The sequence below is a fragment of the Dendrobates tinctorius genome, unplaced genomic scaffold (genome assembly GCF_039654945.1).
Source record: "Dendrobates tinctorius isolate UK_male_01 unplaced genomic scaffold, ASM3965494v1 ptg000250l, whole genome shotgun sequence".
In the NCBI taxonomy this organism is placed as follows: Eukaryota; Metazoa; Chordata; class Amphibia; order Anura; family Dendrobatidae; genus Dendrobates; species Dendrobates tinctorius.
The window spans coordinates 58,142,455-58,157,762 of NW_027361917.1; the positions used below are offsets into that span (position 1 = coordinate 58,142,455).

A 15,308-nucleotide genomic window follows, 5' to 3' on the forward strand; every position below is an offset into this window, starting at 1 on the left:
ACGTTCTTTCTGATAGAATCATTCACTTTTCCTTTCTTTTCCATCTGGCTTGCACTGCCATAACTTATTCCAGCCACAACTCGTCTGCAGTTTACAACAAAGACACATGACGTGACTTCTCACATTTACAGCACCATCTCCAACTGTGCCCAACCTGCACAATTTCTGCATCTTGCTGCCACAGGAAAAATAGAAGTGGATCCAGCTCACTCACAGGGCTTATTTAAAAATTGGAAAACTTTTATTAGATAATTCTTGAAATATTCAGGATTACTAAACAGACATCTCATATGGCACTGCAATGACTGGGGGTGGTGTGTAATTGTTCTTTTAGTCTACAAACTTCTGACAACGTCTCCAAATTTCCAAGCAATACCTTTTTTTTTTCTGAAAAAGAGAAATGGTCAAAATTAAAAAACAAAAAGTGCTTTCAGACCTCAAATAATGCAAAGAAAACAAGTTCAGAAACATTTAGAAACAACAATACTAATGTTTTAACTCAGGATGAGTTCAGAAATCAATATTTTGTGGAATAACCATGATTTTTAATCACAGCTTTCATGCGTCTTGGCATGCTTTCCATCAGTCTTTCACACTGCTTCTGGGGCAACAATTTAAGCAGCTCTTCTTTGTATGATAGCTTGTGATTATCCATCATCCTCTTGATTACATTCCAGAGGTTTTCAATGGGGTTCAGGTCTGGAGAGTGAGCTGCCCATGACAGGGTTTTGATGTGGTGGTCTCTTAAATTTTGCCAGAGCTGTATAGTTCCTATTGACACAGTGTGATGTCATCACATTTCTCTATAGGCAGTATGATGCCTTATACTCAGCATGATATCTCCCTCAACTCCCCCATACATAGCATAATGGACCCACAGTTTCCTATAAACAGTGTGATGTCCTGATGGCCCCACATCTCCTTGTAAGTAGTGTGATGTCCCCTTTATCTTCCTATACACAGTGTGATGCTCCCACCTCTCCCTATGCACACTGTGATGTCCCCACATTTCCCCCTATGACGTGTGATGTCCTACACTGCATGATTGCCCCTATTAGCCCCCACATGCTGTATGATGGCCTGAAGTAGCTTCACTTACACTGCATGATGGCACCCAGTAGCCCTACTCACACTGTATGATGGCCCCCAATAGTCAACTCAAACTTTATGATGACACCCCAAAGCCACCGCACACTATATTATGGCCCCCAGTAGTGCCAACACACTACGTTGGCCCCCAGTAGACACCTTTCCCTCTATGAATAAAAACAAACGCATGGGCCATGCACATAGAGTGATCAAGTTGGTAAGACAGTGTTCACACCACCAAGAGACTGGAACACAGAGAAACACAGTACAACAAATGTGAAAAATACTCTGCTGTAAAAAAATCCCAACAATTAACAGCAAGTGCTAGTAAAAAGATGATAACAAACAGGGTATTTAGTTGATACGTTTTTTGCAAAAAATGTACGCTAAGCCGCTTTACCAAATGCCAAGGTATACCCACATCAGAGCAGTCTTATCCAATGTATTTAAAGCCTGACCATGTGAACAGGTTTTGTGGAAATGCTTCTCTAGTTAGAGCTTTGGGGGTGAGGCAAGAGAGCTCTACAGATTTACCAATTTTGACCAATTAGCGTCAACAAAGCATAACAATACACATTTCTATCTGTGTATAGAGCCTGTATGCTGGACCCTATAACAAATATAAATATTTAAAAATGTGAAAATATAAAAATTTAGCACAACTAGCTGAAGAGCCCTGCGTTGCCCGGGCATAGTACCTGACTGTGGGTCCTGCTGTCTTCCTTAACAGCCCCGCTCTCCACCTGCCATCATGCTCTCTCCTTCCGCAGCCCTGCTCTCCACCCACCATCCCGTTCTATCCCTCCACAGCCGCACTCCACATCCATGTCCCGGTGTCCCTCCACAGCCCCACTCTCTTCTTCCACAGCCCTGCTGTCCCGCTCTCTCCCTCCACAGCCCCGGTCTCTTCGTCCACAGCCCTGCTCTCCCCATCCACAGCCCCGTTCTCTTCCTTCGCAGCCCTGCTCTCCCGCTCTCTCCCACCACAGCCCCGTCCTCTTCCTTCACAGCCCTGCTCTCCCGCTCTCTCCGTCCACAGCCCCATTCTCTTCCTTCACAGCCCTGCTCTCCCGCTCTCTCCCTCTACAGCCCCGCTGTCATCCTTCCTCCACTACCCCACTCTCCATGCACCACACGCGGTGATGCCGGGACCAGGAGAGAGAGGTGCGCAGATTGTTCATTCGGCCGGAGTGGGCAGAGCTGGATGGAGTGCGCGGAGCTAGAGCAGAGCTGCAGTGCATGTGATTGGACGGCCTGGGGGCGTGGCCTAGCACAGGCATCTGGAGTGGGTGGAGCTTGCAGGAGTGGGCGGAGCTAGAGCAGAGCTGCAGCGCATGTGATTGGGCGGCCGGTGGGGGGGTGACCTAGCCCTGTAGTAGGCCGCAGTAGAAGCCGGGGACTAAATTTAGGCCGGAAGCTGCAGGGGAGAGGGGGATAGTGCAGTTGGCGACGGGGAGCGCCGACTGAGCTGGGACAGGGTTGGGAGGGTGGCGGCACTATTCGGCTCCTGTCCTGAAGACTGTCTTCCTTCACAGCCCTGCTCTACATGCACTGTCCTGCTGTATCCACCCTCAGCCCCGCTCTTCATCCGTGTCCCACGCTGCTGCTTCATGATTGGTTGATGTCCCACTCTGCTGCTTCGTGATTGGTTGGTGATGCACACACACACACACGCATTCAAATTTATATATAGAGAAAAAAGGGTATATAAGGTCAACATGACAGCAGCAAACATATAAGGATATAAGGTCAACACTTACATCTGCATTTATAAAACCAGACAATGTCTAAAACAGTTTCACAATTTAGCAAAACCCACACACAGATTATTTTCCAAAGGAAAACTAAGCAAAACTGAATGTCAAAGTTATATCGCTCAGATATATAAATTGTCTTAAATAATAATAAAAGCAAGTTATAAAATATTAACCATAACAACATATAGTTGTGAAGTAGACTATACTGGGTATAAATTACTATACGCCGAATACAAATCTAATATGGTTCTGAAAAAATAAAAGACTTTATTTGCTGATTAAAGCATTTTGTTAAGTTCTGGGAACATCACAAATAGGCACAATGTGGTGAGCGTATTTAGAAAAAAAATGACTTGTTTGGCTGCCGCTGCTGAGTGTTTACAAGAGAGATGACTTTTTGTGGATGAGCTGGAGAAATGCATTCTCTTTTCTTTTTACATCATTTTCTAATACACTTTCATTGTCAATGTTTTATTTATATTTAATGAAATCAATAATTTAAAAAGTGAAAATGCCCAGCAAAAGTCAAACAACCTACTGAAAAATAATTAACATCCATGTAGTTTTTTTGCTCTATATATACATCAGTGACAACAGTGGCATCTCCAGGCTACAGCAATCTACTACAGACTAAAAAAGAAAGTAAAGAAAATGTTAAAAATATCAAATTTTGTTGCTTTCTTTCATTTCATAGAATTGAAATGATTTGTAATATTTAAATGAAATATATTTCTAAATATAAAAGTAGCAACAGTTCACTGTATTAACCACAAAGAAGCAAACCATTTAATTTGATTAAAAATTATTTCTTTTTATTGAAAAAATTAACAAGCTCTTAAAAATAGCCACATATACATGAATCCTTAGAAATTCATGTATATGTGGCTATTTTTAAGAGCTTGTTAATTTTTTCAATAAAAAGAAATAATTTTTAATCAAATTAAATGGTTTGCTTCTTTGTGGTTAATACAGTGAACTGTTGCCACCCTGTTTGTTGAAACACTTAGTTTGAAGTGCCATGTGATAATGTTTGGACGTATTGTGTATATAGATATAAAAGTAATAAAAAAGTTTATAAAAAACCTTGCAGACTTTACTTTATCCCTAATATTGAGGTTTGTGCTGTAATGATGATACAAGCTAATTATTATAAATCGACTTCACAACATAGACTCCTTACATTATTACATTGTACATAGGAAGGAACAATGATCATAGACCTCCTCCCTAAATTCCTATGACTTAGCTTACACTAATCTATAATAAATTAAAAATATCCATACACCTTAATGTGGCTTTTAAAAATCCAAGGCCCTGCTTCAGAAACAGCCTCATTCATTTCCAAACATGTGTGGATGTACCCATTGGCGCACCCACCGTGGGGCAGGGGGGGCAGCTGCCTCCCCCTAGAAGCAGTGGCACACAATGAAACAACACCTCCTGGCCACGGTAGTGGAGAGCGAGTTTACTTTTCCCGCCGCCATGCCCCCCATGCACCTCATCCTCGCCCTCCCAGAGCACTCCCCTGCCACCCACTGCAGCCCCTCACTGCTAAATCCCAGCAATGATGTCACTGGGCTTCACAGGACCTGTGATGAGGTCACAGGAGGGGAGGAGTCAGGGGTCACATGATCAGGAGCCTCCATGTATGCAGGACTCTCCTGTGCTGGTTGTCATGGTGCTGGATGAGGGGAAGTTTATGTGTGGGGTCAGGAGGGGTTTACAAGGTGGATGTAGCAGAGCTGCGTGTGCACGAGGTATACAGAGCGGAGCCGCGTGTGTACGAGGTGTATGGAGCAGAGACGCGTGTGTATACGAAGTGTACGGAGCCCGAAGTGTACAGGGTGTAGGGAGCAGAGCCCTGTGTGTACAAAGTGTACAGAGCAGAGTCGTGTGTGTGCAAAGCAAACGAAGTGTAGCTGCGTGTGTACAAGGTCTACGGCGTGGAGGTGCATGAGTACAATGTATACGAGCAGAGCCATGTGTGTACAAGGTGTACGGAGCATTGCCCCGTGTGAACGAGGGTTACAGAGTGGAGCCATGTGTGTGACTGAACGGCAGAGAGGTAAGGATGTTGGTGATTTTTTATGTTATTTTTGGTGCAGGTCATGGTTTTTTGGGATTACCAGACTAATAAAAATTTGTCAAAAACTTGGTGTATTTATTTCATTAAAAGACTTTTTAATTAATGTCTGTGTGTGGTTTTTAACCCTTTCTTAGTATAGGGTTAATAATGGATCGGTGTCTTATTGACACCTCTCCATTATTAATCGACTTAATGTCACCTTACGATCGAATGGTGACATTAACCCTTTGTTATATTAACCCATTTGCCACCGCTACAGGGCAATGGGAATAGAGAGGATAAGTGCCAGAATTGGCACATCTTATAGATGCGCCATTTCTGGGGTGTCTGGGGGCAGATTTTTGTAGCCAGGGGGGACCCAAAACAATGGTCCCTCTCATGGCTATTAAATCTACCCTCACTCACCTGCTTTACCTCTCTGGTTGACAAAATACAGCGGGAGCCCACACATTTTTTTACAACGAATTAACCCCTTAAATTAACACCTACACCTCCCAAATTTTCCACACAAACCCTCATCTAATTATTAGTCAGGGACATATAAAAAAAACATGAAATGAAATGGTTTACTGTATGTAAACCATGTGTCATTTCATTTCAGGCTGGGGAATGATTTGACAGAAGCCGACAATTGAATTAGCGGCTATTCTGCTATGAAGAACTCTGTGAAATATAAATATATATATATATATATGTGTCTCAATGACATGTGTATATATATATATATATATATATGTATTCTATGTGTCTAGATCTACTCTTTTGTTTACATTTGAAAACCTGTCATTGGGCTCCATTACATGTCCGTTTTGCAAGCCTGCGAGAAAAAAACGGTATACTGTTTGCACAAACTGAACAGGCCCGTATTGGTAACCTGCCCAACCGGGCAATTTCCCACTGGGCCGCTATTTATGAGCCAGTGGTGGGCCACTGGCTAATGTGGCGGCCACCGGCCTCTTTTAACCGCCGCCGGCCCTTTAAATTTGTGGGTACGGCGGTGTTTTCAATTGGTGCGCGCACTGAAGATTTTGGGGTGGCATCCTAGGGGTTAAGAACGTGCCGCGACGTGAAGCTGCACGTCGTGGCACGTTCTTTGAGGGCGGAGCCGGAGAGAGTCTGCTGTGCCGCTGCTCTTCTGTCAATGGTTGCTTGCAGGGCAGGCAGCTGCACCTGCAGTACTCACTCATAGTCAGACATCACGTGTGTGTGTCCTTTCATTGGTGTCCTGGCAGGAATTCAGGAGCGGCTGCTGCAACTCCTACCCCCACGCGCTGGCTCAGGCTTCTTCAGTTTCAGGTCCAGTAAGTTGGCCAGGGCGGGGTGAGTACTGGGGGAGCGCGCCTGGGGGGGTGCCTGGCTGGGGGAGTGCCATCTGCCTGAGGCTCCTGAGCTGATGATATGTGATGGTTACAGGGGGGCCTGGCTGGGGAGGCCGCCATCTGCCTGAGCACCGAGCGGGTATATACAGGGGCTGGCTGGAGGGGCCGCCATCTCCCTTAGCGGGTATATACAGGGGCTGGCTGGGGGGCCGCCATCTGCCTGAGCTGGTATACAGGGACTGGCTGGGGGGGCTGCCATTTGCCTGAGCTGGTATATACAGGGACTGGCTGGGGGGGCTGTCATCTGCCTGAGCTGGTATATACAGGTGTGTCTGCTTGCATGCGTGCGATTGTTTATAAGCATGTCTGTCTGTGTGCATACATTTATACGAGTGTCTATAAGCATGTCTATGTACTTATCTAAGTGAGTGTGTGCGAGTGTCTCTGTATGCATGTCTGCATGCATGTCTATGAGCGTGTCTGCGAGGGTGAGCCCCACTATATACTATATACACAGCTCCACTCTATATTCCTTACCACAGTATATATTGTGGAGCTGTGTATACTTCTATCCTGTATACATGTTGTAATTCTCAGTATCTGCGCTTATTATGTGTGTGTATATGTGTATATATATATATATATACTAGAGGTGTGCCTGATACTATCGCATCGGGAGGGAAGTGTGAGTACGTGTGTGTGAGTACATATGTGTGTGTATGTACGTGTGTGTGTACGTGTGTGTGTAGCAGCTGCCTGCCCACCCACCTCCGTGCAGTCACAGCCGGCAGGAAAGAGGATGGTTTGCGGCCTGTGCTGGAGATGTGAGTAAATGTGTGTGTATGTGAGTACATGTGTGTATGTGAATACATGTGTGTGTGTATGTGAGTGTGTGTGGTGTGAATACATGTGTGTGTATGTGAGTACATGTGTGTGTATGTGAGTGTGTGATATATATATCACTCTCAAAAGTTGTGATAAAAGTGCCGGACTCTTTATTAGCCAATGTGGCAACGTTTCAGATCCATAACATAACCTTTTCTCTGCTGTAGGACTGAAATGTTGCCACATGGGCTAATAAAGAGTCCACCCCTCCCCGCTTGCTCAGGGCCCTGGCACTTCCGGTACTTACCTCCTCCCGCTCCTCCGCTGCGGCGTCTTCTGACTGTCATGTTTCAGGTCAGAGGGTGCAGTGATGTCACGTCTGTACTCCCTCTGCCTGAACAGTCACAGTGCAGAAAGCCGGAAGATGCCGACATTTAGGAGTCCGGAGCAGAGCAGAGGACAGAGCAGGATTTTATTTTTTTTTTAAAAATGTTTTGAACAATATATGGGTCCCATCATATACTGGAGCATCGTATAGGGGGATCATCATTCTGTATGGAGCAATATATGGGGCTCATAATTCTGTATGGAGCAATGTATGGGGCTCATTGTACTGTATGGAGCACTGTGGTGCCCACAATGCTGTATGGAGCAATATATGGGGCTCAACATACTGTATGGAGCACTATGTGGTACTCATAATACTGTATGGAGCATTATATGGGGCTTATTATTTTGTATGCAGCAATATATAGGGCTCATTATACTGTATGGAGCACTATGTGGTACCCATAATACTGTATGAAGCATTATATGGGGCTCATTATTTTTTATGGAGCAATATATGGGCTTCATTATTCTGTATGGAGCATTGTATGGGGCTCATTATTCTGTATGGAGCAATAAATAGGCCTCATTACACTGTATGGAGGACTATGTGGTACCCATAATACTGTATGGAGCATTATATGGGGCTCATTATTCTGCATGGAGCATTATATGGGGCTCATTATAATGTATGGAACATTATATGGGGCTCATTATTCTGTATGGAGCAATATATGGGCCTCATTATTCTGTATGGCATAATATATGGGGCTCATTATACTATATGGAGCAATATATGGGGCTCATTATTCTGTATGGAGCATTATATGGGGCTCATTATTATGAATGGAGCACTATATGGGGCCATAATACTGTATGGAGCACTATATGGGGCTCATTATTCTGTATGGAGCCCTATGTTGTACCCATAATACTGTATGAAGCATTATATCGGGCACATTATTATGAATCGGGCAATATATGGGGCTCATTATACTGTATTGAGCATTATATGGGGCTCATTATACTGTATGGAGCATTATATGGGGCTCATTATTCTGTATGGATCATTATATGGGGCTCATTATTCTGTATGGAGGACTACACTGTCTGGTTTCTGACCTATTGCACAATAGTTATCACTCATGTAATGTAAGAAGTGAAAGCTTTGGCATTGTATACCTATATTTCTCTGCTGTATCTGTGCATTATGAATTGTGGTATGCGTTAAAGGGGCCACTGAGACTCTTTCACCTGCGGCCCACAAAAACCTGAAGCCGGCCCTGTGTGACTTGCACACTACCCACTTTTCCTGTCTTGTTGTCGAAGAGGCAACATTGGGTTTTGGGAGGGTCAATACTGGTTTAGTATTTTTAATATTACTATGGCCAAATAAAAATAAAAAATTGGAAAAGCTGTTTAAATGGATTATCCCAAGTAATATGCTCTCCTCTGGATAGGGGATAACTTTCCAATTGCTGAAGATCCGACTGCTGAGACCCCCATGATCCTGAAAATTGGAGCTCTGTAGAGCACCATGTAAATGCAACTGTGGTCGATCATACGCACTGTGGCGGCATTCACATGTGGTTCTTCAAATAACTCCTTTTAAGAGAGTGAGGGGCACGACAAAGTATAGCAAAAATTCACTGATCGGGGTGAGGAGTGTTATAGTTTGTGGGCTGGTGGAGTTTGTGTGGCAGGGCTGCGTTTTTGTCCCAGTCCGGCCCTGAAACTGAACCCTTAGGCTGGAGTCACACAACTGTAGAAAACGGGTGAGTGCTATGCGAGAAAACATTGCATAGCACTCTGACCAGTTTTAATCTATGGGGCAGCTCATATCACCTTTTATTGTCTCGGGCATATTCCAGTAACTATCACAGACATCTATATATCTACCTATTCTATTTGTATTTACTGTATGTAATCCGTCTCTTCTATCCTGTCGGCTCCTGCAGTGAATTTAAAGTGCACGGCAGATAAATTGCCGGGTTTTCTTCTATCTATGTATGTAACATACATACATACATGCCTCTGTCACTGACATCTATATACAGTGGGTACAGAAAGTATTCAGACCCCTTTAACTTTTTCACTCTTTGTTTCACTGCAGCCATTTAGTAAATACAAAAAAGTTCATTTTTTTTCTCATTAATGTGTACTCTGCACCCCATCTGGATTGAAAAAAACAGAAATGTAGAAATATTTGCAAATTTATTAAGAATGAAAAAATGAAATATTACATTTATCATAAGTGTTCAGACCCTTTGCTCAGACACTCATATATAAGTCACATGTTGTCCAGTTCCTTGAGATAATCCTTGAGATGGTTCTACTCCTTCTTTGGAGTCCAGCTGTATTTAATTAAACTGAAAGGACTTAATTTTTAAAGGCACACACGTGTCTATATCTGATCTCACAGCTCACAGTGCATGTCAAATCAAATGAAAATCATGAGGTCAAAGGAACTGGCCAAGGAACTAGGAGACAGAATTGTGGCAAGGCACAGATCTGGCCAAAGTTACAAAAGAATTTCTACAATACTCAAGGTTGCTAAGATCACAGTGGCCTCCATAATCCTTAAATTGAAGTAGTTTTTGACCACCAGAAGTCTTCCTAGGCCTGACCATACAACCAAACTGAGCAATCATGGGAGAAGAGCCTGGGTGAGAGAGGTAAAGAAGAACCCCAAGATCACTGTGGCTGAGCTCCACAGATGCAGTAAGGAGATGGGAGAAAGTTCCACAAAATCAACTATCAACTATCACTACAGCCCTCCATCAGTCGGGACTTTATGGCAGAATGGCCTGACGGAAGCCTCTCCCCAATGCCAGACATATGAAAGCCCACATAGAGTTTTCTAAAAAACACATGAAGGACTCCCAGACTATGAGAAATAAGATTCTCTACTCTGATGAGACAAAGATAGAAGTTTTTAGTGATAATTCTAAGCAGTATGTGTGGAGAAAACCAGGCACTGCTCAGCACCTGCCCAGTACAATCCCCAGAGTGAAACATGGTAGTGGCAACATCCTGCTATGGGGGTGTTTTTCCACTGCAGGGACAGGCCGACTGGTTGCAATTGAAGGAAACATGAATGCGGCCAAGTACAGAGATATCCTGGTTGAAAAACTTTTCCAGAGTGCTCTGGACCTCAGACTTGGCCAAAAGTTTACCTTCCAACAAGACAATGACCCTAAGCACACAGCTAAAAAGCAAAGGAGTGGCTTCAGAACAAATTATGGAGTCCACTGTGATCACAGCTCACAGTGCATGTCAGACCAAATGAAAATCATGAGGTAAAAGGAACTGGCCAAGGAGCTCAGAGACAGAATTGTGGCAAGGCACAGATCTGGCCAAAGTTACAAAAGAATTTCTACAATACTCAAGGCTCCTAAGAGCACAGCGGCCTCTGTAATCCTTAAATGGAAGTAGTTTGTGACCACCAGAAGTCCTCCTAGACCTGGCCATCCAGCCAAACTGAGCAATTGCGGGACAAGAGCCTTGGTGAGAGAAGTAAAGAAGAACCCCAAGATCACTGTGGCTGAGCTCCACAGATGCAGTAGGGAGATGGGAGAAAGTTCCACAAAGTCAACTATCACTGCAGCCTACCACTAGTTGGGCCTTTTTGGTAGAGTGGCCCAACAGAAGCCTCTCCTCAGTGCAAGAAACATGAAAGCCTGCATAGAGTTTGCTAAAAACACATGAAGGACTCCAAGACTATGAAAAATAAGATTCTCTGGTCTGATGAGATGAAGATAGAACTTTTTGGTGATCAGTCTAAGCGGTATGTGTGGAGAAAACCAGGCAATGCTCATCACATGCCCAATACAATCCCAGCAGTGAAACATGGTGGTGGCAGCATCATGCTATGGGGGTGTTTTTCAGCTGCAGGGTGTCACGCGGGGCTTAGGTCAACTAAGGCTGAAATACCCGGGGCCCCTGTGGTGTCCCTTTAACTAGGGGAAACCCTGTCTGACCCTCAACCCAGGGTTTTTGCTAATGGTGCAAATGCCTGAGCCTCCAACCTTTCCTTATCTCCTGCTCAGCCCTAAGCTGAACCCTCCACCCTCCACCCAGTGAGGAGACAAACCACCAAAGCCCACACAGTAATGACAGACAGGGAGAACTTAAACCGCACCGCGCCGCATACACACAGGACAATACCGTAATGTGAACAGGGCAAAACAAAGCACAAATATAGGAAGGCGAAAAGGTAACAACGGATCATATGCCACCAGATACGAATTTCTCTCTCCAACACCTCCTCTCCAGACCCCCGCCAGTGTATCAAATACTGAAGAGTACGGCGCACTACTCGAGAGTCCACTACCTTGGAGACCTCAAACTCTAAATCGCCATCTACCATGCCCGGAGGTGGCATCGGCGTCGTGTCCACAGAGCCTACCACCTTTTTAAATAAAGCCCTGTGAAACACGTTGTGTATCTTGTATACCGCAGGAAGTTCCAACCGATAAGCAACTGGGTTAATGATGGCTGCAATCTTAAAAGGCCCAATAAACCTTGGACCCAATTTAAAGATGGAATTTTGAGTTTTATGTTTTTAGTCGCTAACCATACCCATTCACCCACACACAGGTCCGGACCTGGCACGCGTCTACTGTCAGCCACCCGTTTGTACCTCGCACTCATGCTCAACAATCGCTGTTTCACCCTCCTCCAGACCGATGATATTTGAGCTCCTAGCTGGTCCTCCTCCGGGACGCCCCCCGAGTCACCCTGACGTAAGGTACAAAATTGAGGATGTTGACCGTAAACACAAAAGAACGGAGACTCTCCCGATGACTCTTGGCTGTGATTATTTAACGCGAACTCGGCCAGAGGAAGGAAAGTAGACCACTCCTCTTGGTTGTCGGACACAAAGCATCGTAAATACTGCTCCAGATTTTGGTTCATGCGCTCAGTTTGACCATTTGACTGTGGATGAAACGCCGATGAATGTGACAACTTGATCCCCAAACGTGAGCAAAACGCTTTCCAAAACCTCGCCACAAATTGAGTTCCCCTATCAGATACTATGTCTGACGGAATTCCGTGGAGTCTGACCACCTCCTGCACAAACACCTGAGCCAACGTCTTTGCATTGGGCAAGAAAGGCAACGACACAAAATGCGCCATCTTTGAAAATCGTTCAACCACCACCAGGATGACCGTGTTCCCCGCCGAGGCTGGCAAGTCAGTGATAAAATCCATGGAGATTTCTGTCCATGGCCTATTAGGTACCCCCAGAGGCTGTAGCGTGCCAGCAGGACGGGCTCGGGGCGACTTGGCCCTAGCGCACGTGATGCAAGCTGCCACGTACAAGACCACGTCCTGCCGGATTTTGGGCCACCAGAAACGACGCGATACCAGCTCCAAGGTGCCCTTAACCCCTGGATGACCAGCCAGTACTGAGTCGTGGTGTTCCCTCAACACCTTAAGATGAAGATGAAGGGGTGCAAATGATTTGTTGGCGGGAAGTCCTGGCAGTACCTCCTCTTGGGCCTCGGCAATCTCCACCTCTACCTCAGTCGTGAGAGCTGAGACCACTACACCTTCCTAGAGTATGGGTACCGGCTCTTCCCGAGGTTCTCCCCCCGGAAAACACCTGGACAAGTCATCCGCCTTGGTGTTTTTAGCCCCGGGATGGTAAGTCACCAGAAAATTGAAACGTGTAAAAAACAATGCCCAGCGTGCCTGCCTAGGAGACAGACGCTTGGCCGACTCCAGATAAAGCAGGTTCTTATGGTCGGTGATGACTGTGACCTGGTGAGCCACCCCCTCCAAGAAGTGTCGCCATTCCTCAAAAGCCAATTTGATGGCCAACAACTCCCTGTTGCCGATATCTTAATTCCGTTCGGCCGGCGACAGCTTCTTGGAGAAGTAGGCGCATGGATGCATATCGCTCAAGGACGAGCCCTGTGACAGTACTGCCCCCACTCCCACCTCAGACGCATCAACCTCCACCACAAAAGGTTTAGACACGTCCGGTTGCACCAGAATGGGGGCTGAAGCAAAACTGTTCTTCAGACGCTCAAATGCACGTATCGCCACCACAGACCAGCTAGCCAAATCGGTACCTTTTTTTGTCATGTCCGTGAGCGGTTTGGCTATAGTAGAAAAGTGTTTTATAAATTTCCTATAATAATTAGCAAACCCAAGGAACCGCTGGAGCGCTTTCAGATTATCAGGCCTTTCCCATTGCAGCACCGCTTGCACCTTCGCGGTGTCCATTTTAAACCCTGCGGCGGACACAATATATCCCAAAAAAGGCAACTCCTGAACAAAAATAAGCATTTTTCCAGCTTAGCATAGAGCTTATTCTCCCGGAGCAACTGTACACCTGCCTGACATGCTCTAAATGAGTGTCCCGGTCGCTCAAATAAATGAGGATATCATCCAGGTATACAATCACAAATTTCCCCAGGACATGAGCAAATACATCATTAATAAAATGTTGGAAAACAGCAGGTGCGGTTGTCAACCCAAATGGCATAACCAGGCTCTCAAAATGACCCTCAGGAGTGTTAAACGCCATCTTCCACTCATCCCCCTGACGGACCCTTATGAGGTTATACGCCCCCCTGAGGTCAAGCTTGGAAAACCACTTTGCCCCTGCCACCTGGTTGAACAAATCAGGGATCAAAGGCATCGGGTATGGATCACGGATCGTAATCTGGTTTAACTCCCGGAAATCCAGACACGGGCGTAACCCCCCATCTTTCTTCTTAATGAAGAAAAACCCCGCTGCTACAGGCGAGGACGAAGGCCGGATGTGTCCTTTGCTCAGACTCTCCGCGATGTAGTCTTTAAGAGCTTGTCTCTCTGGACCAGAAATATTAAACATCCTGGCCTTAGGCAATTTGGCCCCAGGTTTTAACCTAATCACACAGTCATAGGCTCGATGATGGAGGCAGTTCTGAGCAACCCCTCTCAGAGAATACATCCGCAAAATCCTGCAAAGCCTCAGGAAGGCTGGGCGTCACGGCGGACACACATGTGGCCAAGCAATTGTCCTGGCAGAAACCACTCCACTGGACTATGTCCTGAGTTTTCCAATCAATCACCGGGTTGTGCCTGGACAACCATGGAAAACCCAGGACCATTTGTGCTGGGAGATTACGGAGGACCCTACATGTAACCCACTCAGAATGTAGGACCCCAATGTGGGGTTTCACCTCAGCCACAAACTCCATAATCTCCCCTTGTGGGAGGGGAGTGGCATTAATGGTAACCACCTGAATGGGATGAGGGAGTTTTTCGATCTTAAACCCGGCAGTGCGTGCAAACTCCTCATCTATGAGATTGGTGGCGGAACCGCTATCCACAAACACTGATATTGGTAGCTCTCTGCCTGCGATAATAACCTTGGCAGGGAGCATACATTGAGATACCATCATGGAGGATATGCATATGCTCAGTTGGGCCTCCTCCATACCCTCTGAGCTTAACAGTTTTCCGCCGGTGTGACCTTCTTCGGTAGCACAGGACAAGCGTTAACATAATGATCTCTTTTACCACAGTAAAAACATGCTCCGAGCCTCCTGAACCCAGGAACGCGACGCTTAACCTGTGACACCCCCGCAATTTGCATAGGTTCAGTGGGCTCACCTGCAGCAACCACACTTGCACCTCTGCTTTCCCCCAGGGGTAGCGTCTCCTGTGCCCCCTGACGCAAACGGCGATCAATACGTATAACCAAACTCATGGCAGACTCCAACGATGCAGGAGTCTCATACATCAGGAGGGCCTGTTTAACGTTCCCTGAGACCCCATGAATAAACTGGCTCCGCAGCGCTGGGTCGTTCCACTGTGTGTCTACTGCCCAATGGCGAAATTCCGAACAATAGTCCTCCGCCAAGCGCTCCCCCTGGCGGAGGGCGCGGATTTTAAATTCCGCTAGAG

General features: G+C 45.8%; 1 long non-coding RNA gene across 1 annotated transcript in view; it reads right to left on the bottom strand.

The window, feature by feature from the left end:
- Positions 1 to 309: 309 nt before the first annotated feature.
- Positions 310 to 15,308, bottom strand: part of LOC141063380 (uncharacterized) — a 39,389-nt gene continuing 24,390 nt past the window's right edge. The window contains exon 4 of the long non-coding RNA XR_012224868.1: positions 310 to 387. This is a non-coding gene — a long non-coding RNA (uncharacterized lncRNA). The remainder of the gene's footprint in view (positions 388 to 15,308) is intronic.